The sequence below is a fragment of the Scyliorhinus torazame genome, chromosome 4 (genome assembly GCF_047496885.1).
Source record: "Scyliorhinus torazame isolate Kashiwa2021f chromosome 4, sScyTor2.1, whole genome shotgun sequence".
Classification (NCBI taxonomy): Eukaryota; Metazoa; Chordata; class Chondrichthyes; order Carcharhiniformes; family Scyliorhinidae; genus Scyliorhinus; species Scyliorhinus torazame.
This window is the reverse complement of record NC_092710.1, coordinates 47,478,365-47,506,085: the sequence shown is the minus strand read 5'-3', so window position 1 is coordinate 47,506,085 and position 27,721 is coordinate 47,478,365. Positions and strand designations below refer to the sequence as shown.

At 48.5% G+C, this 27,721-nt stretch overlaps 6 non-coding genes across 6 annotated transcripts; all 6 read left to right on the top strand.

The window, feature by feature from the left end:
* The first annotated feature begins 789 nt into the window (after positions 1–789).
* trnat-cgu (transfer RNA threonine (anticodon CGU)) lies at positions 790–863 on the top strand. The gene has a single exon. It is a non-coding gene; the product is annotated as a tRNA-Thr (tRNA).
* A 3,373-nt stretch (positions 864–4,236) lies between these two features.
* On the top strand, positions 4,237–4,310 carry trnat-agu (transfer RNA threonine (anticodon AGU)). The gene has a single exon. It is a non-coding gene; the product is annotated as a tRNA-Thr (tRNA).
* A 6,586-nt stretch (positions 4,311–10,896) lies between these two features.
* Positions 10,897–10,970, top strand: trnat-ugu (transfer RNA threonine (anticodon UGU)). The gene has a single exon. It is a non-coding gene; the product is annotated as a tRNA-Thr (tRNA).
* A 1,592-nt stretch (positions 10,971–12,562) lies between these two features.
* On the top strand, positions 12,563–12,636 carry trnat-agu (transfer RNA threonine (anticodon AGU)). Its single transcript has one exon. It is a non-coding gene; the product is annotated as a tRNA-Thr (tRNA).
* A 1,593-nt stretch (positions 12,637–14,229) lies between these two features.
* trnat-cgu (transfer RNA threonine (anticodon CGU)) lies at positions 14,230–14,303 on the top strand. The gene has a single exon. It is a non-coding gene; the product is annotated as a tRNA-Thr (tRNA).
* A 3,266-nt stretch (positions 14,304–17,569) lies between these two features.
* On the top strand, positions 17,570–17,643 carry trnat-agu (transfer RNA threonine (anticodon AGU)). Its single transcript has one exon. It is a non-coding gene; the product is annotated as a tRNA-Thr (tRNA).
* Positions 17,644–27,721: the final 10,078 nt, after the last annotated feature.

Here is a 27,721-nt window from a genome sequence, read left to right as displayed (position 1 = left end):
ATCTGTAGCCTCCCACTCAGATCTCACCGAACTAAACGTAATCTTCAAAGTCTTGAAGTCCCAGTGCAGGTCCCTGGGTAAACAGTTGTCACATCACAAGTCACTGGTAAAAAGCGAGTACAAGCTGAAGAATTTGAGAAAGGAAGCCAAAGGGAGGCTGCCAATCTGCTTGCGAGGGAAATGTGCTGCTGAGGCTGAATTACCATTGAAGGAAATTCAAAATATACAATATGAGACTTTGAAGTGAGCTATAAAACTGCGTTTGGAATGGGCCCTGGAAGCGCAGTCGGTAGAGCATCTGACTTTTAATCTGAAGATCGATGGGTTTAGGTCCCTGCCTGGGCTTCAACTTTGTCTCAAGGCGTCTTTGTTCCCAATGAACAACAGGAAAAAAGAATAAAGAATGCAGGGTGATTTGGTGAAAGTTGATGAACCGTGACAACGTCGTGTTTGCCAAATTTCAATTGCCGTCGACAACTTTCAACAATTTCTGCTAGATTTTCAGTTAATGTAAAAACTCTCTCCTGGTCTTGTCCTGCATTATACCACTATAGTTTTGTGGTCATGTTTAATTACTTCCAATTCACAAAATATTTCCTGTTTGTTTACTAGTCCCTGCAGAATGCTATAATCTAATAACTTTCAGAAATAACTGCAATTTTTGCAGTTTCAAAAGTCCAGTGCCAATGAAATTTGCACTCTCAAAGTCAGTATGAGAAATCAACAATACTGAGCGGTAATCAAAATAATGGAAATCTGCTCCAAACTTGCAGAGCTGGTGTGCAAGTAGGCGCTGTGGCTTAAATGGTTAAAGCGCCTGTCTCGTAAACAGGAGATCCTGAGTTCAAATCTCAGCAGTGCCTTTATACCTTTCTGTCAAAACAAGTAACCTGTTATGAAAAGCTCCCAATTTAATGGTGAATGCAGAGTTTATTGGCAAAATCTCCATGGCACTTACCTTGAAGATACCCTCCCTACTCTAATGTCAAACCTTTCATAGCACCATTTTTCACGCAACTTCCATTTTCTCATCTACTCCATCTCATCTACTCCATTGCATTTACTCCTCACTTCAGCTCTGATTAAGGATCACACGAATTTGAAATGTTAACGCTGTGTCTGGCTCCACATATATCCTCTGAATTTTTGAACTTCAATCCTATCATGTTTAGCTTCTCATGCAGATTCGCACCATCTGCAGTATTTTCTTTGAATGCATGACAGGATTTACCTCCGGTAATCCTGAAGGAACTTTTTGAATGTTTTTTAGCGACATCTGTGAGCAACGATTGAATGATTAATTGATTTACTGGGACGAAGAGTGACCCGGACTCGAAATGCTAACTCGGTTCTCTCTTCACAGGTGGTGCCAGACCCGCTGAGATTTTCCATCATTTCCTGTTTTTCTTTCAGATTTTACATCCGAAGTAATTTGCTTTTATATTGAACGATTTATGTTGCTGCACGTTTGCAAGAACGACTCGGGCGGGATAAAGGATGGGGTTATTTTCCATGATGATGTGGTGCTGACAAATCTATTTATATCCTGAAACTTTGCGATTTGCATAATTTGCTAGTTTACAAGATGAATTTATTTACGTTCACACACTGCCACAACAAACACCAGATGATACCTTTTATTCCCTCTCTCAAAATACAATCTTTGTCTCTGTAGCTTCCCACTCAGATCTCACCGAACTAAACGTAATCTTCAAAGTCTTGAAGTCCCAGTGCAGGTCCCTGGGTAAACAGTTGTCACATCACAAGTCACTGGTAAAAAGCGAGAACAAGCTGAAGAATTTGAGAAAGGAAGCCAAAGGGAGGCTGCCGGTCTGCTTGCGAGGGAAATGTGCTGGTGAGGCTGAATTACCATTGACGGAAATTCAAAATATACAATATGAGACAATGAAGTGAGCTATAAGACTGCGTTTGGAATGGGCCCTAGAAGCGCAGCCGGAAGAGCATCTGACTTTTAATCTGAAGATCGATGGGTTTCAGTCCCTGCCTGGGCTTCAACTTTGTCTCAAGGTGTTTTTGTTCCCAATGAACGAAAGGAAAAAAGTATAAAGAATGCAGGGTGATTTTGGGAAACTGGATGAACCGTGACAACGTCGTGTTTGCCAAATTGCAATTGCCGTCGACAACTTTCAAGAATTTTTGCTAGATTTTCAGTTAATGTAAAAACTCTCTCCTGGTCTTGTCCTGCATTGTATCACAATAGTTTTGTGGTCATGTTTAATTACTTCCAATTCACAAAATATTTCCTGTTTGTTAACTTCTCCCTGCAGAATGCTATAATCTAATAACTTTCAGAAATAACAGCAATTTTTGCAGTTTCAAAAGTCCAGTGCCAATGAAATTTGCACTCGCAAAGTCAGCATGAGAACTCAACAATACTGAGCGGTAATCAAAATAATGGAAATCTGTTCCAAACTTGCAGAGCTGGTCTGCCAGTAGGGCTGTGGCTTAGATGTTAAAGTGCCTGTCCAGTAAACAGGGGATCCTTAGTTCAAATCGCAGCGTTCCTTTACACCTTTACGTCAAAACAAGTAACCTGTTATGAAAAGCTCCCAATTTAATGGTGAATGCAGAGTTTGTTGGCAACATCTCCATGGCAATACCCTTGAAGATGCTCTCCCTACTCTTATGTCAAACCTTTCATAGCTCCATTTTTCACGCAACTTCCATTTTCTCATCTACTCCATCTCATCTACTCCATTGCATTTACTCCTCACTTCAGCTCTGATTAAGGATCACACGGATTTGAAATGTTAACTCTGTGTCTGGCTCAACATATATCCTCTGAATTTTTGAGCTTCAATCCTATCATGTTTAGCTTCTCATGCAGATTTGCAACATCCACAGTATTTTCTTTGAATGCATGACAGGATTTACCTCCGGTAATCCTGAAGGAACATTTTGAATGTTTTTTAGCGACATCTGTGAGCAACGATTGAATGATTAATTGATTTACTGTGATAAGAGTGACCCGGACTCGAAATGTTAACTCGGTTCTCTCTTCACAGGTGGTGCCAGACCCGCTGAGATTTTCCATCATTTCCTGTTTTTCTTTCAAAGAACAAAGAACAAAGAACAAAGAAATGTACAGCACAGGAACAGGCCCTTCGGCCCTCCAAGCCCGTGCCGACCATACTGCCCGACTAAACTACAATCTTCTACACTAAAGATTCAGATTTTACATCCGCAGTAATTTGCTTTTATATTGAACGATTTATGTTGCTGCACGTTTGCAAGAACGACTCGGGCGGTATAAAGGATGGGGTTATTTTCCATGATGATGTGGTGCTGACAGATCTATTTATATCCTGAAACTTTGCGATTTGCATAATTCGCTAGTTTACTAGATGAATTTATTTACGTTCACACACTGCCAGAACAAACACCAGATGATACCTTTTATTCCCTCTGTCAAAATACAATCTTTGTCTCTGTAGCTTCCCACTCAGATCTCACCGAACTAAACGTAATCTTCAAAGTCTTGAAGTCCCAGTGCAGGTCCCTGGGTAAACAGTTGTCAAATCACAAGTCACTGGTAAAAAGCGAGAACAAGCTGAAGAATTTGAGAAAGGAAGCCAAAGGGAGGCTGCCAGTCTGCTTGCGAGGGAAATGTGCTGGTGAGGCTGAATTACCATTGAAGGACATTCAAAATATACAATATGAGACTTTGAAGTGAGCTATAAGACTGCGTTTGGAATGGGCCTTGGAAGCGCAGTCGGTAGAGCATCTGACTTTTAATCTGAAGATCGATGGGTTTAAGTCCCTGCCTGGGCTTCAACTTTGTCTCTAGCCGTTTTTGTTCCCAATGAACGACAGGAAAAAAGAATAAAGAATGCAGGGTGATTTGTGGAAAGTGGATGAACTGTGACAACGTCGTGTTTGCCAAATTGCAATTGGCATCGACAACTTTCAAGAATTTTTGCTAGATTTTCAGTTAATGTAAAAACTCTCTCCTGGTCTTGTCCTGCATTATACCACTATGGTTTTGTGGTCATGTTTAATTACTTCCAATTCACAAAATATTTCCTGTTTGTTAACTACTCCCTGCAGAATGCTATAATCTAATAACTTTCAGAAATAACAGCAATTTTTGCAGTTTCAAAAGTCCAGTGCCAATGAAATTTGCACTCTCAAAGTCAGCATGAGAAATCAACAATACTGAGCGGTAATCAAAATAATGGAAATCTGCTCCAAACTTGCAGAGCTGGTGTGCAAGTAGGTGCTGTGGCTTAGATGGTTAAAGCGCCTGTCTAGTAAACAGGAGATCCTGATTTCAAATCTCAGCAGTTCCTTTATACCTTTACGTCAAAACAAGTCACCTGTTGTGAATGCTGAGTTTATGGGCAACATCTCCATGGCAATACCCTTGAAGATGCTCTCCCTACTCTTATGTCAAACCTTTCATAGCTCCATTTTTCACGCAACTTCCATTTTCTCATCTACTCCATCTCATCTACTCCATTGCATTTACTCCTCACTTCAGCTCTGATTAAGGATCACACGGATTTGAAATGTTAACTCTGTGTCTGGCTCAACATATATCCTCTGAATTTTTGAGCTTCAATCCTATCATGTTTAGCTTCTCATGCAGATTTGCAACATCCACAGTATTTTCTTTGAATGCATGACAGGATTTACCTCCGGTAATCCTGAAGGAACATTTTGAATGTTTTTTAGCGACATCTGTGAGCAACGATTGAATGATTAATTGATTTACTGTGATAAGAGTGACCCGGACTCGAAATGTTAACTCGGTTCTCTCTTCACAGGTGGTGCCAGACCCGCTGAGATTTTCCATCATTTCCTGTTTTTCTTTCAGATTTTACATCCGCAGTAATTTGCTTTTATATTGAACGATTTATGTTGCTGCACGTTTGCAAGAACGACTCGGGCGGTGTGGTAGTATGTATTGGGGGTCATGTGGGACTGGAAGCCCTAATGTCATTGGCTGACAGATCCCGGGTCCTGGTTGGCCGTTGACCTCATACTCCGCCCTGAAGGCGAAGTATAAGAAGCCGGTGCCTTCCCCCGCAGGCCAGTTTACTATCGGGCTGCTGGGGAACAGACACGCTTAATAAAGCCTCATCGACTTCACTCTGTTTGTCTCACGGAGTCTTTGTGCGCCACAATTTATTAAGCGTGCCTAAAAAGCACTATGGAGCTCAGGATCATTCCAGAATGCCTGAGGATCTGCCCCCACGCAGTGAATGCAGCAGCAGCCTTCAAACACTGGCAGACTTGCTTTGAGGCCTACATCACATCGACCACAGGCCGCGTCTCAGACGAACAAAAACTGCAGGTCCTGCACTCGAGGGTGAGCACGGAGATTTTCACCCTCATTGAAGACACCCGCGATTTCCAGACGGCGTTCGCAGCACTGAGAAGTCTCTACGTTCGCCCAGTTAACCAAATCTACGCTCGCTACCAGCTCGCGACAAGACGGCAAGCTCCCGGAGAATCGATGGACGAGTTCTACGCCGCGCTGCTGATTTTGGGACGAGCCTGCAGCTGCCCGTCGGTGAACGCAAACGAACACATGGACATGATAATGCGCGATGCTTTTGTTGCAGGTATACAATCCTCCCAAATCCGCCAAAGACTTCTAGAAAAAGAGTCACTAGGACTCTCAGAGGCACGGGCCCTGGCAGCCTCGCTGGACGTAGCCGCGCGTAATACCCGCGCCTACGGCCCCGACCGCGCGGCAGGCCATTGGGCCCCGTACGTACCCGCCGCGGCAAACCCCCTACCCCCCCCCGGACACCCCACAGGCTTGCGCAGTCCAAACGCCGAGTCGCACCGGGGGCGCCCGCTGTTATTTCTGCGGCCAGGCGAAGCACCCCCGACAACGCTGTCCGGCCCGCGCAGCCATCTGCAAAAGCTGCGGGAAAAAGGGCCACTATGCGGTGGTGTGCCGGTCCCGCGTGGTCGCCGCCGTCCCGGGAGAACAGGGAGCCCTACAGGCAGTCTATGCCTCCCAACCCCCCCAGCACGCCATGTGCGACCCCCAGGCGCCGCCATTTTGGGTCCCGACCACCGCGGTCCCGGGAGAACTGGGAGCCCTGCACGCCGGCTACGCTCCCCAACCCCCCTCCCCGCAGCCCATGTATGACCCGCCGCCGGCGCTCCCGATTTGGGTGCCAGCCAACACTCTCCACGGAGAGGAAGGGGTTTTCCGTATCCCGAACGCCACCCTCACCCCCGTCCCGCGCCCCACGCCTGACCCGCCAGCGCCACCTACCTTGACCCCGACCACCGATGTCCCCGGCGAGGGACCTCCTCACTGTCCCAGCGCTCGCACTGACCTGCCGGTCCCCAGCCAGGGAGCTCCGCGCGGTCCTAGCGCCCGCGGCCCTGGAGCTCGCACCAAAGGAACTCCGCGCGGTCCTAGCGCCCGCGGCCCGGGAACTCCGCGCGGTCCTAGCGCCCCCCAGACCCCCCAGCACTCAATGTGCGACCCGCAGACGCCGCCATTTTGGGTCCCGACCACCACGAGGGGAGGAGGGGACCCGCCATCTTGGACCGCCCCCGACCTGTACGACGCGTGGGGGCGGCCATTTTGTCCACCCCCGACGCCATCTTGTGACCCCTCATCTACGGGCGAGGTATGGGGGCGGCCATTTTATCCATCCCCGACGTCCTCTTGGACGGCAACAACGGACCCCACCCCACTACTACAACCACGGCTCGCTTCGGTTACGCTCGATCAGGCTCGGCCCCGGACTCTCCAGACGACGACGACAACGGTCCTAATTAACGGCCACGAGACGCCATGCCTAGTCGACTCCGGGAGCACGGAAAGTTTTATACATCCCGACACGGTAAGACGCTGTTCCTTAACTACCTATCCCAGCGCACAAAAGATTTGCCTAGCCGCAGGATCCCACTCCGTACAGATCCAGGGATTCTGCATAGTTACCCTAACGGTACAGGGGAGGGAATTCAAAAACTACAAACTTAACGTCCTTCCCCAACTCTGTGCCCCCACCTTGCTGGGCTTAGATTTTCAATGTAACCTACAGAGCCTTACATTTAAATTCGGCGGCCCCATACCCCCACTCACTATCTGCGGCCTCGCCACCCTCAAGGTGCAACCCCCGTCCTTGTTTGCGAACCTCACCCCGGATTGCAAACCCGTCGCCACTAGGAGCAGACGGTACAGCGCCCAGGACCGGACCTTCATTCGCTCCGAAGTCCAGCGGCTACTAAAGGAGGGCATAATCCAGGCCAGCAATAGTCCCTGGAGAGCGCAGGTGGTAGTAGTGAAGACAGGGGAGAAACAAAGGATGGTCATTGACTATAGCCAGACCATCAACAGGTACACACAACTAGACGCGTACCCTCTCCCCCGCATATCCGACATGGTCAATCGGATTGCCCAGTATAAAGTCTTCTCCACCGTGGACCTCAAGTCCGCCTACCATCAGCTCCCCATCCGCCCAAGTGACCGCAAGTACACAGCCTTCGAGGCAGACGGGCGATTATACCACTTCCTAAGGGTCCCTTTTGGCGTCACAAACGGCGTCTCGGTCTTCCAACGGGAAATGGACCGAATGGTTGATCAACATGGGTTACGGGCCACGTTCCCGTACCTCGACAATGTAACCATCTGCGGCCACGATCAGCAGGACCACGACGCCAACCTCCAAAAATTCCTCCAGACTGCCAAAGCCTTGAACCTCACGTACAATGAGGACAAGTGCGTTTTTAGCACCGATCGGCTAGCCATTCTGGGCTACATAGTGCGCAATGGGATAATAGGCCCCGACCCCGAACGTATGCGCGCACTCATGGAATTTCCCCTCCCGCACTGCCCAAAAGCCCTGAAACGCTGCCTGGGGTTCTTTTCATACTACGCCCAGTGGGTCCCCCAGTACGCAGACAAGGCCCGCCCCCTAATACAGACCACTGCTTTCCCGCTGTCGACAGAGGCTTGCCAGGCTTTCAGCCGCATCAAAGCGAACATCGCAAAGGCCACGATGCGCGCCATCGACGAGTCCCTCCCCTTCCAGGTCGAGAGCGACGCCTCTGACGTAGCTCTCGCGGCTACCCTTAACCAAGCGGGCAGACCCGTGGCCTTTTTCTCCCGAACCCTCCACGCCTCAGAAATCCGCCACTCCTCAGTGGAAAAGGAAGCCCAAGCCATAGTGGAGGCTGTGCGACATTGGAGGCATTACCTGGCCGGCAGGAGATTCACTCTCCTCACTGACCAACGGTCGGTTGCCTTCATGTTCGATAATGCACAGCGGGGCAAGATCAAGAACGACAAGATCTTGCGGTGGAGGATCGAACTCTCCACCTTCAACTATGAGATCTTGTACCGGCCCGGAAAGCTGAACGAGCCGTCTGATGCCCTATCCCGCGGGACATGTGCCAACGCACAAATTGACCGCCTCCAAGCCCTCCACGAGGACCTCTGCCACCCGGGGGTCACTCGGTTTTACCACTTCATCAAGTCCCGCAATCTCCCCTACTCCTTAGAGGAGGTCCGTACAGTCACAAGAGACTGCCACATCTGCGCAGAATGCAAACCGCATTTTTTCAGGCCAGATGGAGCGCACCTGATTAAGGCTTCCCGTCCCTTTGAACGCCTCAGTCTCGATTTCAAAGGGCCCCTCCCCTCCACCGACCGCAACGCGTATTTCCTTAATGTAGTGGACGAATACTCCCGCTTCCCTTTTGCCATTCCCTGCTCCGACATGACCGCGGCCACAGTCATTAAAGCCCTGAACAGCATATTCACACTGTTCGGTTACCCCGCATACGTCCACAGCGACAGGGGGTCGGTCCTCTTTCATGAGTGACGAGCTGCGCCAGTTCCTGCTCAGCAAGGGTATAGCTTCAAGCAGGACGACCAGCTACAACCCCCGGGGGAACGGGCAAGTAGAGAGGGAGAACGGCACGGTCTGGAAGGCCGTCCTACTGGCTCTACGGTCCAGGGATCTCCCAGTTTCACGGTGGCAGGAGGTCCTCCCGGACGCTCTCCATTCCATCCGGTCGTTATTATGTACGAGCACTAATCAAACGCCTCACGAGCGTCTCCTTGTCTTCCCTAGGAGGTCCTCCTCTGGAACGTCGCTGCCGACCTGGCTGGCGGCCCCAGGGCCCATCCTGCTCCGAAAGCACGTGCGGGCACATAAGGCGGACCCGTTGGTCGAAAGGGTTCACCTCCTCCACGCAAACCCCCAGTACGCCTACGTGGAGTACCCCGACGGCCGACAGGACACGGTCTCCCTGCGGGATCTGGCGCCCGCCGGCACCACGCACACACCCCCGGCACCATCAACCCAACCGCCCCCCTTCCTGCCACCGCCGCACCCCGCGACCGCCCCCTTCCCAGGAGGATCAGCCCCCCTCCCCTTTGCACCGACAGCTAAAACCGTGCGGTTCCCGGAGGCGACAACGCTGGTACAAGCACTACCACCACCGCCGGGGCCGAGGCGATCGACACGGACGACCAGACCGCCCGACCGACTCGTGGCGTCGATGTAAAACAAAGATGGACTGTCCAATGAACATTTTGTTTTCATATCTCCTCTGTAAATAGTTGTAACAGGACGATACTGTCCAATACGGTCCTACCATGTAACTGTTCTCTCCTCCCAGGACCAGTACTGTAAACCCTTACCACCATACGAAGCATCACCCCGCCGGGTTCATTTTTGACAAGGGGTGAATGTGGTAGTATGTATTGGGGGTCATGTGGGACTGGAAGCCCTAATGTCATTGGCTGACAGATCCCGGGTCCTGGTTGGCCGTTGACCTCATACTCCGCCCTGAAGGCGAAGTATAAGAAGCCGGTGCCTTCCCCCGCATGCCAGTTTACTATCGGGCTGCTGGGGAACAGACACGCTTAATAAAGCCTCATCGACTTCACTCTGTTTGTCTCACGGAGTCTTTGTGCGCCACAGGCGGTATAAAGGATGGGGTTATTTTCCATGATGATGTGGTGCTGACAGATCTATTTATATCCTGAAACTTTGCGATTTGCATAATTCGCTAGTTTACTAGATGAATTTATTTACGTTCACACACTGCCAGAACAAACACCAGATGATACCTTTTATTCCCTCTGTCAAAATACAATCTTTGTCTCTGTAGCTTCCCACTCAGATCTCACCGAACTAAACGTAATCTTCAAAGTCTTGAAGTCCCAGTGCAGGTCCCTGGGTAAACAGTTGTCAAATCACAAGTCACTGGTAAAAAGCGAGAACAAGCTGAAGAATTTGAGAAAGGAAGCCAAAGGGAGGCTGCCGGTCTGCTTGCGAGGGAAATGTGCTGGTGAGGCTGAATTACCATTGAAGGACATTCAAAATATACAATATGAGACTTTGAAGTGAGCTATAAGACTGCGTTTGGAATGGGCCCTGGAAGCGCAGTCGGTAGAGCATCTGACTTTTAATCTGAAGATCGATGGGTTAAGTCCCTGCCTGGGCTTCAACTTTGTCTCAAGGCGTTTTTGTTCCCAATGAACGACAGGAAAAAAGAATAAAGAATGCAGGGTGATTTTGGGAAAGTGGATGAACTGTGACAACGTCGTGTTTGCTAAATTGCAATTGGCGTCGACAACTTTCAAGAATTTCTGCTAAATTTTCAGTTAATGTATAAACCCTCTCCTGGTCTTGTCCTGCATTGTATCACAATAGTTTTGTGGTCATGTTTAATTACTTCAAATTCACAAAATATTTCCTGTTTGTTTACTTCTCCCTGCAGAATGCTATAATCTAATAACTTTCAGAAATAACAGCAATTTTTGCAGTTTCAAAAGTCCAGTGCCAATGAAATTTGCACTCTCAAAGTCAGCATGAGAAATCAACAATACTGAGCGGTAATCAAAATAATGGAAATCTGCTCCAAACTTGCAGAGCTGGTGTGCAAGTAGGCGCTGTGGCTTAGATGGTTAAAGCGCCTGTCTTGTAAACAGGAGATCCTGATTTCAAATCTCAGCAGTGCCTTTATACCTTTACGTCAAAACAAGTCACCTGTTGTGAAAAGCTCCCAATTTAATGGTGAATGCTGAGTTTATTGGCAACATCTCCATGGCAATACCCTTGAAGATGCTCTGCCTACTCTTATGTCAAACCTTTCATAGCTCCATTTTTCACGCAACTTCCATTTTCTCATCTACTCCATCTCATCTACTCCATTGCATTTACTCCTCACTTCAGCTCTGATTAAGGATCACACGGATTTGAAATGTTAACTCTGTGTCTGGCTCAACATATATCCTCTGAATTTTTGAGCTTCAATCCTATCATGTTTAGCTTCTCATGCAGATTTGCAACATCCGCAGTATTATCTTTGAATGCATGACAGGATTTACCTCCGGTAATCCTGAAGGAACATTTTGAATGTTTTTTAGCGACATCTGTGAGCAACGATTGAATGATTAATTGATTTACTGTGACGACGAGTGACCCGGACTCGAAATGTTAACTCGGTTCTCTCTTCACAGGTGGTGCCAGACCCGCTGACATTTTCCATCATTTCCTGTTTTTCTTTCAGATTTTACATCCGCAGTAATTTGCTTTTATATTGAACAATTTATGTTGCTGCATGTTTGCAAGAACGACTCGGGCGGTATAAAGGATGGGGTTATTTTCCATGATGATGTGGTGCTGACAGATCTATTTATATCCTGAAACTTTGCGATTTGCATAATTCGCTAGTTTACTAGATGAATTTATTTACGTTCACACACTGCCACAACAAACACCAGATGATACCTTTTATTCCCTCTGTCAAAATACAATCTTTGTCTCTGTAGCTTCCCACTCAGATCTCACCGAACTAAATGTAATCTTCAAAGTCTTGAAGTCCCAGTGCAGGTCCCTGGGTAAACAGTTGTCAAATCACAAGTCACTGGTAAAAAGCGAGAACAAGCTGAAGAATTTGAGAAAGGAAGCCAAAGGGAGGCTGCCAGTCTGCTTGCGAGTGAAATGTGCTGGTGAGGCTGAATTACCATTGAAGGAAATTCAAAATATACAATATGAGACTTTGAACTGTGCTATAAGACTGCGTTTGGAATGGGCCTTGGAAGCGCAGTCGGTAGAGCATCTGACTTTTAATCTGAAGATCGATGGGTTAAGTCCCTGCCTGGGCTTCAACTTTGTCTCAAGGCGTTTTTGTTCCCAATGAACGACAGGAAAAAAGAATAAAGAATGCAGGGTGATTTTGGGAAAGTGGATGAACTGTGACAACGTCGTGTTTGCTAAATTGCAATTGGCGTCGACAATTTTCAAGAATTTCTGCTAAATTTTCAGTTAATGTATAAACTCTCTCCTGGTCTTGTCCTGCATTGTATCACAATAGTTTTGTGGTCATGTTTAATTACTTCAAATTCACAAAATATTTCCTGTTTGTTTACTTCTCCCTGCAGAATGCTATAATCTAATAACTTTCAGAAATAACAGCAATTTTTGCAGTTTCAAAAGTCCAGTGCCAATGAAATTTGCACTCTCAAAGTCAGAATGAGAAATCAACAATACTGAGCGGTAATCAAAATAATGGAAATCTGCTTCAAACTTGCAGAGCGAGTCTGCAAGTAGGTGCTGTGGCTTAGATGGTAAAAGCGCTTGTCTAGTAAACAGGAGATCCTGAGTTCAAATCTCAGCAGTGCCTTTTTACCTTAATGTCATAACAAGTAACCTGTTATGAAAAGCTCCCAATTTAATGGTGAATGCAGAGTTTATTGGCAAAATCTCCACGGCACTAACCTTGAAGATGCCCTCCCTACTCTTATGTCAAACCTTTCATAGCTCCATTTTTCACGCAACTTCCATTTTCTCATCTACTCCATCTCATCGACTCCATTGCATTTACTCCTCACTTCAGCTCTGATTAAGGATCACACGGATTTGAAATGTTAACGCTGTGTCTGGCTCCACATATATCCTCTGAATTTTTGAGCTTCAATCCTATCATGTTTAGCTTCTCATGCAGATTCGCAACATCTGCAGTATTTTCTTTGAATGCATGACAGGATTTACGTCCGGTAATCCTGAAGGAACTTTTTGAATGTTTTTTAGCGACATCTGTGAGAAACGATTGAATGATTAATTGATTTACTGGGACGAAGAGTGACCCGGACTCGAAATGTTAACTCGGTTCTCTCTTCACAGGTGGTGCCAGACCCGCTGACATTTTCCATCATTTCCTGTTTTTCTTTCAGATTTTACATCCGCAGTAATTTGCTTTTATAATGATCGATTAATGTTGCTGCACGTTTGCAAGAACGACTCGGGTGGGATAAAGGATGGGGTTATTTTCCATGATGATGTGGTGCTGACAGATCTATTTATATCCTGAAACTTTGCGATTTGCATAATTTACTAGTTTGCTAGATGAATTTATATACGTTCACACACTGCCACAACAAACACCAGATGATACCTTTTATTCCCTCTCTCAAAATACAATCTTTGTCTCTGTAGCTTCCCACTCAGATTTCATCGAACTAAACGTAATCTTCAAAGTCTTGAAGTCCCAGTGCAGGTCCCTGGGTAAACAGTTGTCAAATCACAAGTCACTGGTAAAAAGCGAGAACAAGCTGAAGAATTTGAGAAAGGAAGCCAAAGGGAGGCTGCCAGTCTGCTTGTGAGGGAAATGTGCTGGTAAGGCTGAATTACCATTGAAGGAAATTCAAAATATACAATATGAGACTTTGAAGTGAGCTATAAGACTGCGTTTGGAATGGGCCCTGGAAGCGCAGTCGGTAGAGCATCTGACTTTTAATCTGAAGATCGATGGGTTTAAGTCCCTGCCTGGGCTTCAACTTTGTCTCAAGGCGTTTTTGTTCCCAATGAACGACAGGAAAAAAGAATAAAGAATGCAGGGTGATTTTGGGAAAGTGGATGAACTGTGACAACGTCGTGTTTGCCAAATTGCAATTGGCGTTGACAACTTTCAAGAATTTCTGCGAGATTTTCAGTAAATGTATAAACTCTCTCCTGGTCTTGTCCTGCATTGTATCACAATAGTTTTGTGGTCATGTTTAATTACTTCAAATTCACAAAATATTTCCTGTTTGTTTACTTCTCCCTGCAGAATGCTATAATCTAATAACTTTCAGAAATAACTGCAATTTTTGCAGTTTCAAAAGTCCAGTGCCAATGAAATTTGCACTCTCAAAGTCAGTATGAGAAATCAACAATACTGAGCGGTAATCAAAATAATGGAAATCTGCTCCAAACTTGCAGAGCTGGTGTGCAAGTAGGCGCTGTGGCTTAAATGGTTAAAGCGCCTGTCTCGTAAACAGGAGATCCTGAGTTCAAATCTCAGCATTGCCTTTATACCTTTCTGTCAAAACAAGTAACCTGTTATGAAAAGCTCCCATTTTAATGGTGAATTCAGAGTTTATTGGCAAAATCTCCATGGCACTTACCTTGAAGATGCCCTCCCTAATCTAATGTCAAACCTTTCATAGCTCCATTTTTCACGCAACTTCCATTTTCTCATCTACTCCATCTCATCTACTCCATTGCATTTACTCCTCACTTCAGCTCTGATTAAGGATCACACGGATTTGAAATGTTAACGCTGTGTCTGGCTCCACATATATCCTCTGAATTTTTGAACTTCAATCCTATCATGTTTAGCTTCTCATGCAGATTTGCAACATCCGCAGTATTTTCTTTGAATGCATGACAGGATTTACCTCCGGTAAGCCTGAAGGAACATTTTGAATGTTTTTTAGCGACATCTGTGAGAAACGATTGAATGATTAATTGATTTACTGTGACGAAGAGTGACCCGGACTCGAAATGTTAACTCGGTTCTCTCTTCACAGGTGGTGCCAGACCCGCTGAGATTTTCCATCATTTCCTGTTTTTCTTTCAGATTTTACATCCGCAGTAATTTGCTTTTATATTGAACGATTTATGTTGCTGCACGTTTGCAAGAACGACTCGGGCGGTATAAAGGATGGGGTTATTTTCCATGATAATGTGGTGCTGACAGATCTATTTATATCCTGAAACTTTGCGATTTGCATAATTTCCTAGTTTACTAGATGAATTTTTTTACGTTCACACACTGCCACAACAAACACCAGATGATATCTTTTATTCCCTCTCTCAAAATACAATCTTTGTCTCTGTAGCTTCCCACTCAGATCTCACCGAACTAAACGTAATCTTCAAAGTCTTGAAGTCCCAGTGCAGGTCCCTGGGTAAACAGTTGTCACATCACAAGTCACTGGTAAAAAGCGAGTACAAGCTGAAGAATTTGAGAAAGGAAGCCAAAGGGAGGCTGCCGGTCTGCTTGCGAGGGAAATATGCTGGTGAGGCTGAATTACCATTGAAGGAAATTCAATATATACAATATGAGACTTTGAAGTGAGCTATAAGACTGCGTTTGGAATGGGCCCTGGAAGCGCAGTCGGTAGAGCATCTGACTTTTAATCTGAAGGTCGATGGGTTTAAGTCCCTGCCTGGGCTTCAAGTTTGTCTCAAGGCGTTTTTGTTCCCAATGAACGACAGGAAAAAAAAATAAAGAATGCAGGGTGATTTTGGGAAAGTGGATGAACCGTGACAACGTCGTGTTTGCCGAATTGCAATTGCCGTCGACAACTTTCAAGAATTTCTGCTAGATTTTCAGTTAATGTAAAAACTCTCTCCTGGTCTTGTCCTGCATTATACCACTGTAGTTTTGTGGTCATGTTTAATTACTTCCAATTCACAAAATAGTTCCTGTTTGTTTACTTCTCCCTGCAGAATGCTATAATCTAATAACTTTCAGAAATAACTGCAATTTTTGCAGTTTCAAAAGTCCAGTGCCGATGAAATTTGCACTCTCAAAGTCAGCATGAGAAATCAACAATACTGAGCGGTAATCAAAATAATGGAAATCTGCTCCAAAATTGCAGAGCTGGTGTGCAAGTAGGCGCTGTGGCTTAGATGGTTAAAGCGCTTGTCTAGTAAACAGGAGATCCTGTGTTCAAATCTCAGCCGAGCCATTATACCTTTACGTCAAAACAAGTAACCTGTTATGAAAAGCTCCAAATTTAATGGTGAATGCAGAGTTTATTGGCAAAATCTCCATGGCACTAACCTTGAAAATGCCCACCCTACTCTTATGTCAAACCTTTCATAGCTCCATTTTTCACGCAACTTCCATTTTCTCATCTACTCCATCTCATCTACTCCATTGCATTTACTCCTCACTTCACCTCTGATTAAGGGTCACACGGATTTGAAATGTTAACTCTGTGTCTGGCTCCACATATATCCTCTGAATTTTTGAGCTTCAATCCTATCATGTTTCGCTTCTCATGCAGATTCGCAACATCCGCAGTATTTTATTTGAATGCATGACAGGATTTACCTCCGGTAATCCTGAAGGAACATTTTGAATATTTTTTAGCGACATCTGTGAGCAATGATTGAATGATTAATTGATTTACTGTGATTAAGAGTGACCCGGACTCGAAATGTTAACTCGGTTCTCTCTTCACAGGTGGTGCCAGACCCGCTGAGATTTTCCGTCATTTCCTGTTTTTCTTTCAGATTTTACATCCGCAGTAATTTGCTTTTATATTGAACGATTTATGTTGCTGCACGTTTGCAAGATCGACTCGGGCGAAATAAAGGTTGGGTTTATTTTCCATGATGATGTGGTGCTGACAGATCTATTTATATCCTGAAACTTTGCGATTTGCATAATTTGCTAGTTTACTAGATGAATTTATTTACGTTCAAACTCTGCCACAACAAACACCAGATGATACCTTTTATTCCCTCTCTGAAAATACAACCTTTGTCTCTGTAGCTTCCGACTCAGATCTCACCGAACTAAATGTAATCTTCAAAGTTTTGAAGTCTCAGTGCAGGTCCCTGAGTAAACAGTTGTCACATCACAAGTCACTGGTAAAAAGCGAGTTTCAGCTGTAGAATTTGAGAAAGGAAGCCAAAGGGAGGCTGCCGGTCTGCTTGCGAGGGAAATGTGCTGGTGAGGCTGAATGACCATTGAAGGAAATTCAAAAGCTACAATATGAGACTTTGAAGTGAGCGAGAAGACTTTGTTTGGAATGGGCCCTGGAAGCGCAGTCGGTAGAGCATCTGACTTTTAATCTGAAGATCGATGGGTTTAAGTCCCTGCCTGGGCTTCAACTTTGTCTCAAGGCGTTTTTGTTCCCAATGAACGACAGGAAAAAAGAATAAAGAATGCAGAGTGCTTTTGGGAAAGTGGATGAACCGTGACAACGTCGTGTTTGCCAAATTGCAATTGCCGTCGACAACTTTCAAGAATTTTTGCTAGATTTTCAGTTCATGTAACAACTCTATTGGTCTTGTCCTGCATTATTCCACTTTAGTTTTGTGGTCATGTTTATTTACTTTCACTTCACAAAATATTTCCTGTTTGATTACTTCTTCCCTGCAGAATGCTATAATCTAATAACTTTCAGAAATAACTGCAATTTTTACAGTTTCAAAAGCCCAGTGCCGATGAATATTTTAATTTGCACTCTCAAAGTCAGCATGAGAAATCAACAATACTGAGCGGTAATCAAAATAATGGAAATCTGTTCCAAACTTGCAGAGTTGGTTTGCACGTTGGTGCTGTGGCTTAGATGGTTAAAGTTCCTGTCTAGTAAACAGGCGATCCTGAGTTCAAATCTCAGCAGTGCCTTTATACCTTTATGTCAAAAAAAGTAACCTCTTATGAAAAGCTCCCAATTTAATGGTGTATGCAGAATATATTGGCAAAATCTCCATGGCACTAACCTTGAAGGTGCTTTCCCTACTCTTATGTCAAACCTTTCATAGCTCCATTTTTCACGCAACTTCCATTTTCTCATCTACTCCATTGCATTTACTCCTCACTTCAGCTCTGATTAAGGATCACACGGATTTGAAATGTTAACGCTGTGTCTGGCTCCACATATATCCTCTGAATTTTTGAGCTTCAATCCTATCATGTTTAGCTTCTCATGCATTTTCGCAACATCCGCAGTGTTTTCTTTGAATGCATGACAGGATTTACCTCCGGTATTCCAGAAGGAACGTTTTGAAAATTTATCAGCGATATCTGTAAGCAAAGATTGAATGATTAAATGATTTACTCTGATGAAGAATGACCCAACCTTGAAACGTTAGCTCGGTTCTCTCTTCACAGATGCTGCCAGACCCACTGAGATTTTCCATCATTTCCTGTTTGTTTCCAGATTTCACATCTGCAGTAATTTGCCTTTTTATTGGACAATATATGTTGCTGCATGTCAGCAAGAACGATTTGGGCGGGATAAAGCTTGAGGCGTTTTCCATTAAGATGTGGAGTTGACAGATCTATTTACGCCCTGAAACTTTGCGATTTGCATAATTTGCGGTTTACAAAATGAGCTTACTTGCGTTCACACTCTGCCACAACAAACAACAGATGACACCCTTTATTCCCTCTCTTAAAATACAATCTGTATCTCTGTAGCTTCCCACTCATATCTCAGCAACCTAACCGTAATCTTCAATGTCTTGAAGTCCCAGTGCATTATCGCTGGGTAACAACAGTTGTCACATCACAGGTCATTGGTAAAATGCGAGTCCAAGTTGAAGAATTTGAGAAAGAAAGCCGAAGGGAGGCTGCCGGTCTGCTTGCGAGGGAAATGAGCTGGAGAGGCTGAATGACCAGTGAAGGAAATTCAAAAGATACAATATGAGACTTTAACGTAAGATATTAGAGCATTATGGAAATGGGTCCTGGGAGCTCAGTTGGTAGAGCATTAAACTTTTAATCTGAGGGTCCAGGGTTCAAGTCCCTGTCAGGACTTTGATTTTGGCTCAAGGCATTTGCTTCCCAATGAACGGTTGGAAAAAAGAATAAAGAATGCAGGATGCTTTATGGAAAGTGGAAGGACCGTGAATAACGTCGTGTTTGCCAAATTGCAACAGCCGTCGCGAATTTTCAAGAATTTTTGCTAGATTTTCAGTTAATGTAAAACTCTCTCCTGGTCTGGTCCTGCATTATACCACTATAGTTTTCTGGCCATGTTTAATCACTTCCCAATTCGCAAAACATTTCCTGTTTGTTTACTTCTTTCCTGCAGAACTGCTATAAACTAATAACTTTCAGCAAATAACTGCAATTTTGACAGTTTCAAAACCCCAGTGCACTCACAAAGTCAGTATGAGAAATCAACAATGATGCACGATCAATTACACTCAAGACGAAGTGATTTCATAACTGAAGGCTTTAATCGACTAGAACTGTTTCCCAGCAGCTTCGGTACAGAAAGTGAAGGCTGCTGGGATGGCACCAGTTCTTATACTCCACCTGTCAGGGCGGAGCTACGTATCAACAGCCAATGGTAAACTCCTAGGTTTAACCAATGGTCATCAGCCTCTTAGGTATAGCAATACCTGAAAATACCACATTCACCCCCTGTTAAAAAAGAGTCCGGCGGGGGTGGTGGCCAGTGGTAACAGTCGCCTTTAACATGGTATGATCAGATATGGAGGTACTGTGATACGTCCTTACAGAGCTGTCGAGAATATTTACAAATTGTTTGTTCACGGTTAAAGTCACAGCGAAGCAATCAGTCGATCGGGTGACCTGGTCGTCCTTCTGGACCGTCTGGGCTTCGGTGGTGATTCTGGTGGGGGTCCAGGTGGTTGCGACTCCGGGAGTGTAGTTTTGGCCTCCCTGGCAGCTTCGTCACCCCTAGGCGGCGCTGTTGGGGCAAACGGTTGACACGGGAGGGTCGCCTGTAGGGGGCATCGGTGGGTGGGCGGGCCTAGGCAGGAGCGGCGGGAGTACTGACCCTCCAGTGAGGTGCTGTCAGGGGGGTGGGGGTGGGGGTAATGGTCCGGGTGCGTGTGGGGTTCCGGCGGGCGCCAGGTCCCGGAGGGAGACTGTATCTTGCCTGGCGTCAGGGAACGCCACAAAGACGTACTGGGGGTTAGCGTGCAGCAGGTGGACCCTCTCAACCAATGGGTCCAACTTGTGCGCCCGCACATGCTTCCGAAGCAGGATGGGTCGGGTGTCGCTAGCCAGGTTGGGAGCGAGGTCCCGGAGGAGGACTTCCTGGGGAAAACAAGGAGACGTTCATGAGGTGTCTGATTGGTAGTTGTACAGAGCAGCGACCGGATGGCGTGGAGGGCCACCGGGAGGACTTCTTGCCAGCGGGAGACTGGGAGATTCCTGGACCATAGGGCCAGTAGAACAGTCTTCCAGACCGTTCCGTTCTCCCTCTCCACCTGTCCGTTTCCCCGGGGGTTGTAACTGGTCATCCTGCTTGTGGCAATGACCCTGCTGAGCAGGAATTGACGCAGTTCGTCGCTCATAAAGGAGGACCCCCTATCACTGCGTATGTACGCAGGGAAACCGAACAGTGTAAAGATACCCTGGAGGGCCTTGATGATGGTGGTTGCGGTCATGTCGGGGCAGGGGATGGCGAATGGGAACCGGGAGTACTCGTCAATCACGTTCAGGAAATACGTGTTGCGGTCGGTGGAGGGGAGGGGGCCTTTGAAATCCATGCTGAGGAGTTCAAAGAGATGGGAAGCCTTTATCAGGTGCACCCTCTCTGGCCGGTAGAAGTGTGGTTTGCACTCCGCGCAGATTTGTCAGTCCTTGGTGACTGTCCTGACCTCCTCGATGGAGTCGGGCAGGTTGCGGGTCTTGATGAAGTGGAAGACACGAGTGACCCCCGGGTGGCAGAGGTCCTCGTGGAGGGCTCGGAGGGGGTCCACTTGTGCAGTGGCACAAGTGCCGTGGGACAGGGCATCAGGAGGCTCGTTTAGCTTCCCCGGACGGTACAAGATCTCGTAGTTGAAGGTGGAGAGTTCTATCCTCCACCGCAAGATCTTGTCATTTTTAATCTTGCCCCGCTGTGCATTATCGAACATGAAAGCAACCGACCGTTGGTCCGTGAGGAAAGTGAATCTCCTGCCGGCCAGGTAATGCCTCCAATGTCTCACAGCTTCAACTATGGCTTGTGCCTCTTTTTCGACCAAGGAATGGCGCATTTCGGAAGCGTGGAGGGTACAGGAGAAGAAGGCCACGGGCCTGCCCGCTTGGTTGAGGGTGGCCGCCAGAGCTATGTCGGACGCATCGCTCTCGACCTGGAAGGGGAAGGACTCGTCGATGGCACACATCGTGGCCTTTGCAATGTCTGCTTTGATACGGCTGAAGGCCTGGCGGGCCTCGGTCGACAGGGGGAAGGTTGTGGACTGGATTAGGGGTCGGGCTTTGGCTGCATAGTTCGGGACCCACTGGGCGTAGTAACCGAAAAGCCCTCGACAGCGCTTCAGGGCCTTGGGGCAGTGAGGGAGGGGGAACTCCATAAGGGGGCGCATGCGCTCAGGGTCGGGGCCTAAAACTCAATTTCGCACTACGTAGCCTAGAATGGCTAGACAGTCGGTGTTGAATACGCATTTATCCTTATTGTACGTTAAGTTAAGGATTTTCAGGTTAGCTCTATTTGGAGTTGCGGAAGAGCCGGGAGTGCAGGAGGCGAAAGAGGCCGACGTTGTGCCCTTTGCGTCCCTAGTAGCCCGGCGCAGGATCCTACTCATGTGGAAGGAGGCGAAACCCCCCGGACTGGAGGCCTGGGTAAATGATATGGCGGGGTTCATTAAACTGGAGCAGATAAAATTTGCCCTGAGAGGATCGGCTCAAGGGTTCACCAAGCGGTGGCAGCCATTTCTCGACTACCGAGGGGATCGTTAGAGGGAAGACAGATGGCCAGCAGCAGCAACCCAGGGGGGAGGGGGGGGAGGGGGCGGGGGGGGGGGTGGGGGTTTTAGTTTAGTTTATGTCAAAAGATAATGGGGTTTTGTTATTTGTGTATTGTTAAACATTTCTGTATTGTTACGTTTGCTTTGTAAGAGGGGAAAAATTGTTGTTTGGGAAAAAAATTTCAATAAAATATATTTTTTTAAAAAAGTTAAGGATTTTCGCGGTCTGGAGAAATTTACGGAGGTTGGTGTTGTGGTCCTGCTGGTCATGGCCGCAGATGGTGACGTTATCCAGATACGGGAACGTTGCGCGGAAGCCGTACTGGTCAACCATTCGGTCCATCTCTCGCTGGAAGACCGACACCAAAGGGAACTCTTAAAAATTGATAGAGCCGCCCATCTGCTTCGAAGGCAGTGTACTTGCGGTCACTATTAAGGAGGGGTAGCTGATGGTAGGCGGACTTGAGATCCACCGTGGAGAAGACCTTGTATTGCGCAATCCTGTTTACCAGGTCGGCTATACGGGGGAGAGGGTACGCGTCCAGCTGCGTAAACCTGTTGATGGTCTGACTGTAGTCGATGACCATCCTATGTTTCTCCCCGGTCTTTACCGCCACTACTTGAGCTCTCCAGAGACTGTTGCTCGCTTCGATGACCCCTTCCCTCAGCAGCCTTTGGACCTCTGACCTGATGAAGGTCCGGTCCTGGGCACTGTACCGTCTGCTCCTGGTGGCGACGGGTTTGCAATCCAGGGTGAGGTTCGCAAACAGGGAAGGCGGGTCGACCTTAAAGGTCGCAAGGCCGCAGACATTAAGGGGGGGTATAGGGCCGCCGATTTAAAGGTCAGGCTTTGCAAGTTACATTGGAAGTCCAACCCCATGAGTGCAGCCACGCAGAGGTGCGGCAGGACAAAAAGGCGGAAATTGTTGAATCTCCTGCCTTGGACAGTGAGATTCGCTAGGCAGAACCCCTTTATCTCCACCGAGTGTGACCCGGAGGCCAGGGAGATCCTTTGGTTTACAGGGTGGGTAACAAGTGAATAGCGCCTTACCGTGTCGGGGTGAACAAAGCTTTCCGTGCTCCCAGAGTCAATCAGGCAAGATGTCTCGTGGCCGTTGATGAAGACCGTCATTGTTGCTGTTGCGAGTGTCCGAGGTCGACTTTGGTCCAGTGTCACCGAGGCCAGATGAAGCAGTTGCGATTTCTGATTGGGCAGCGTTTCGTCGGTTGTGCTGGGGGCCTGGGGCCCCATCCAAGTTGGCGTCTCCCATGGGTCGCACATGGTGATCGGTGATGGACAAGATGGCGGCGGGGATGGACAAAATGGCGGCACCCACCCGTCCAGCGTGGAGTCCGGGGGGCAAGATGGCCGTGCCCATGGGTCGCGTGTGGCCCTAGGATAGTGGGGTGGCGGTGAGCGCTGGCCGGTCGGGGCCTGAAGGGGGGGTTGGCGCGGCGGTCCGGAGTCGCTGGAGACCGCGGCCACAGCGTGGGCCTGGCAGACCCCCACAAAGTGGCCCTTCTTGCTGCACCCTTTGCAGGCGGCGGTGCGGGCCGGGCAGTGCTGGCGGGGATGATTCACATGCCCACAGAAGAAACAGCGGTGCCCGGCGGCGTTAGCGGGCCGTCTCGCAGCGCAGGCCTGCGCTGTCAGGGGAAGGTCTGTGGGGCTGCCGCTGTGGGGTGCCACGCAGCCCAGGGGGCTGCTGCACGGTCGGGCGCATAGGACTGCGTGTTTTGGGAGGCTACGTCCATGGACCCTGCCAGGGCCCATGCCTCTCCAAGTCCCAGGGTGTCCTTTTCTAATAGTCTTTGGCGGATCTCAGAAGAGCTCATACCTGCTACGAAGGCATCCCTGATTAAAAGTTCCGTATGCTCGCTCCCTGAAAATTGCGGGCAGCCACAGTTTCGGCCCAGCACCAGTAGCGCCCGGTAGAAAGCCTCCAACGATTCCCCGGGTCTTTGCCGTCTCGTTGCAAGCAGGTGACGTGCGTAGACCTGATTTACAGGGCGGATATAATGTCCTTTTAACAGTTCGATCGCGGGATCATAGTCCTCCGCCTCCTCGATAAGGGTGTAGATCCCAGGGCTGACCCTTGAGTGCAGGAGATGCATTTTCTGTCCTTCGGAGGGGGTACCTCCGGCCGTCTCGAGGTAGCCTTTAAAGCACGCCAGCCAGTGTTTAAATATTGCAGCCGAGTACTCCGCGTGGGGGCTGAGTTGTAGGTACTCCGGTTTGATTCGGAGATCCATCCTTCCAGCTTAAGTGTAGTCGATTAAATTGATGCACGATCAATTACACTCAAGACAAAGTGATTTCCTAACTGAAGGCTTTAATCGACTAGAACTGTTCCCCAGCAGCTTCGGTACAGAAAGTGAAGGCTGCTGGGATGGCACCAGTTCTTATACACCATCTGTCAGGGCGGAGCTACGTATCAACAGCCAATGGTAAACTTCTAGGTTTAACCAATGGTCATCAGCCTCTTAGGTACAGCAATACCTGATAATACCACAAACAATACTGATGTTTAATCAAAACAATTGAAATCTGTTCTACACTTGCAAAGCTATCTTGCAGATTGGTGCTGTGGCTTAGATGGTTAAAGCGCCTGTCTTGTAAACAGGAGATCCTGACTTCAAATTTAAGCAGTGCTTTCATGCCTTTAGGTCCAAGCAAGTAGCCTGTGAAGCAATGCTCCCAATTTAATGATGAATGCAGAAATTGTTGGCAAAATCTCTGTGGCACCGACCCTGAAGTTTGCTTTATGTCAAACTTTATTCAAACCTTCCTTAGCTCCCATTTTTCACGCAACTTACTTTGTCCTTGTGGTGAACGTATTGCTACTACAATTCACCACTGCATTGTATTGTATTATGTTGATGCCCTTGTGGGCTCCGCCCCCTCAGGGGTGGTATATAAATCTGCAGCTTGTAGGCGGCACTCAGTACAGAGCAGTCGCAGGCAGGCACTACTAATCGTCTCGTGTGAATTGATGGTCGCATCAATTTAATAAGCTAAGATATCGCAATGGAAGCCACCCTCACACCTGATCGACTGGAACTCGACCCACAGGCAACTGAAGCCAAAGGAATCTTTTCACACTGTCTCCGCTGCTTTGAGGCCTACCTCGCCGCCTCCTCCTCGCCCGCCGTCACTGAGGCACATTAGCTGAGTCTCCTCCACGCCCGGGTGAGCCACAGAATCTCGGTACAAATCGAAGACGCGACCACATACGCAGACACGGTCGCGATCCTGAAAAGACATTACGTGAGGCCGGTGAATGAAGTGTTCGCGCGGCATCTCCTCACCGTACGTTGTCAACGCCCCGGGGAAACGCTGGAGGAATATCTACGCGACCTGAGGGTACTCACTCGAAATTTTAACTGCAAGGACGTCACGGCCTCGCAGCACATGGAACTCGCCATCCGGGACACCGATGTGGCTGGAGTCTGCTCCAACTATGTCAGACAGCGCCTGCTCGAAAAGGGCGCCCTCGGCCTAGACGAGACGGTAAAACTATCCACCTAATTAGAGGAAGCCTTCCATAGCCTAAATGCTTTCCCCTCCGACCACGCGATTTCCTCATGGGCAGCGGAGGCGTGACCATCACCCGGCCCGAGGGTGTCCCAGGTTCCTTGGTTGCGTCTTCGATTAGTCCCGAGGGTGGCCTAGGCCTGTGCCGCGCGGCTGCCCGCCCAACCTGGGGGGTGGCGCCTTCCTATTTCTGCGGCCAGAACCAGCATCCCAGGCAGCGTTGCCCAGCTCGGAACACGACCTGCAGCGACTGCGGCAAGAAAGGACATTTTGCCAAAGTCTGTTTGGCCCGACCCAAAGTTTCAAAATCGCAGGCCCGACTCACAGGTCCGCAGACCCCGCAGCGTGGCTGTGTTCCTGCCGGTACCGCCCCCTTCTGATGTGTCATCCGCCTCGTGCTATCCGTGGGGGCCGCCATTTTTAACACTACCCGACACGTGCGACTCATGGGGCCGCCATCTTGGCCGATATCTTCAACGCCACCCGACACGTACGACCGACGGGGGCCGCCATTTGACCGCCATCTTCAACGCCGCCCGACACGTGCGACCGACGGGGGCCGCCATCTTAGCTGCCATCTTGGGACCACCCCGCTACCACCGACCACGCCAGCTACCCGCAGCTTGGCGCTGTCACTCTCGACCAGTCACGGCCCAAGCACCTCAAGAACTCCATGATGACCGTTTGGGTCAATGGGCACGAAACACCCTTTCTGTTTGACTCTGGGAGCATGGAGAGCTTCATCCATCCGGACACGGTAAGGCGCTGTTCCCTCCAGATTTCCCCCGCATCCCAAACAATCTCCCTTGCTTCCGGATCACATTCAGTGCAGATCCAGGGGTACTGTGTCGCGAACCTCACGATACAGGGCGGCGAGTACGCTAATTTTAAACTATATGTCCTCCCCCATCTCTGCGCTCCTCTCCTGTTAGGACTGGATTTCCAGTGCTACCTCAGAAGCCTGACCCTGAAGTTTGGCGGACCCCTACCCCCTCCCACCGTATGTAGCCTCGTGACCCTTAAGCTCGCCCCTCCCTCGCTCTTTGCGACCTGACTGTAAACCCGTCGCCACCAGGACAGTGTACAGTGCCCAGGACAGGACTTTTATCAAGTCAGAGATCCAGCGGCTCTTGAGGGAGGATATCATCGAGGCCAGTTATAGTCCCCTGGTGGTCGTCAGGACCGGGGAAAAGAACCGGATGGTTGTAGACTACAGCCAGACCATAAATCGGTACACGCAACTCGATGCGTATCGCCTTCCCCGCATAGCGGTCATGGTTAATCAGATTGCACACTATTGGGTTTTCTCCACGGTAGATCTGAAGTCCGCATACCACCAGCTTCTGATCCGCCCGGAAGACCGCCACTACACGGCCTTTGAGGTAGACGGCCGCTTCTTCCACTTCCTCAGGGTCCCCTTCGGCATCACCTAATGGGGTCTCGGTCTTCCAAAGAATGTTGGACCAAATGGTTGACCAGTACTGGCTGCGGGCCACGTTCCCGTACTTGGATAACATCACCATCTGCAGCCATGATCAGCAGGACCACGACGCTAACCTTCAGAAGTTCCTTCAAACTGCCCAAGCCCTCAATCTCACCTACAACAAGGAGAAATGCGTTTTCCGCACCCATCCTCCAGCCATCCTCGGCTATGTCATGGAAAACGGAGTCCGAGGGCCCGACCCCGACCGCATGCGCCCCCTCCTGCAACTCCCCCTTCCCCACTGCCCCAAGGCCCTGAAAAGATGCCTGGGGTTCTTTTCATATTATGCCACGTGGGTCCCCAACTATGCGGACAAAGCCCTTCCACTTATCAAAGCCACCATCTTTCCCCTGACGACTGAGGCCCGCCTGGCCTTCAGCCGCTTCAAGGCCGCGATGCATGCAGTGGACGAGTCCATCCCCTTGCAGGTGGAGAGCGATGCGTCAGATGTCGTCCTGGCCGCTAACCTTAACCAGGCAGGCAGGCCCGTGGCCTTCTTTTCCCGTACCCTCAATGCCTCCGAGATTCGACACTCCTCTGTCGAAAAGGAAGCTCAAGCCATTGTGGAAGCTGTGCGGCATTGGAGGTTCACCCTCGTCACCGACCAACGGTCGGTAGCCTTTATGTTCAACAACACACAGCGGGGCAAGATCAAGAATGATAAAATCTTGTGGTGGGGAATCGTATTCTCCACCTAGAATTACGATATTGTGTATCGTCCGGGGAAGCTCAACGAGCCCCCAGATGCCCTGTCCCACAGCACATGCACAGTGCACAAGATGACCGACTTCGGGCCATCCACAATGACCTCTGTCACCCGGCTTCTCCACTTCATCAAGGCCCGCAACCTGCCCTACTCCACCGAGGAGGTCAGGGCCATGACCAGGGACTGCCAAGTCTGCGCTGAGTGCAAGCCGCACTTCTGTCGGCCAGACAAGGTCCACCTGGTGAAGGCATCCCGCCCCTTTGAGCGCCTCAGCGTCGATTTCAAAGGGCCCCTCCCCTCCACTGACCGCA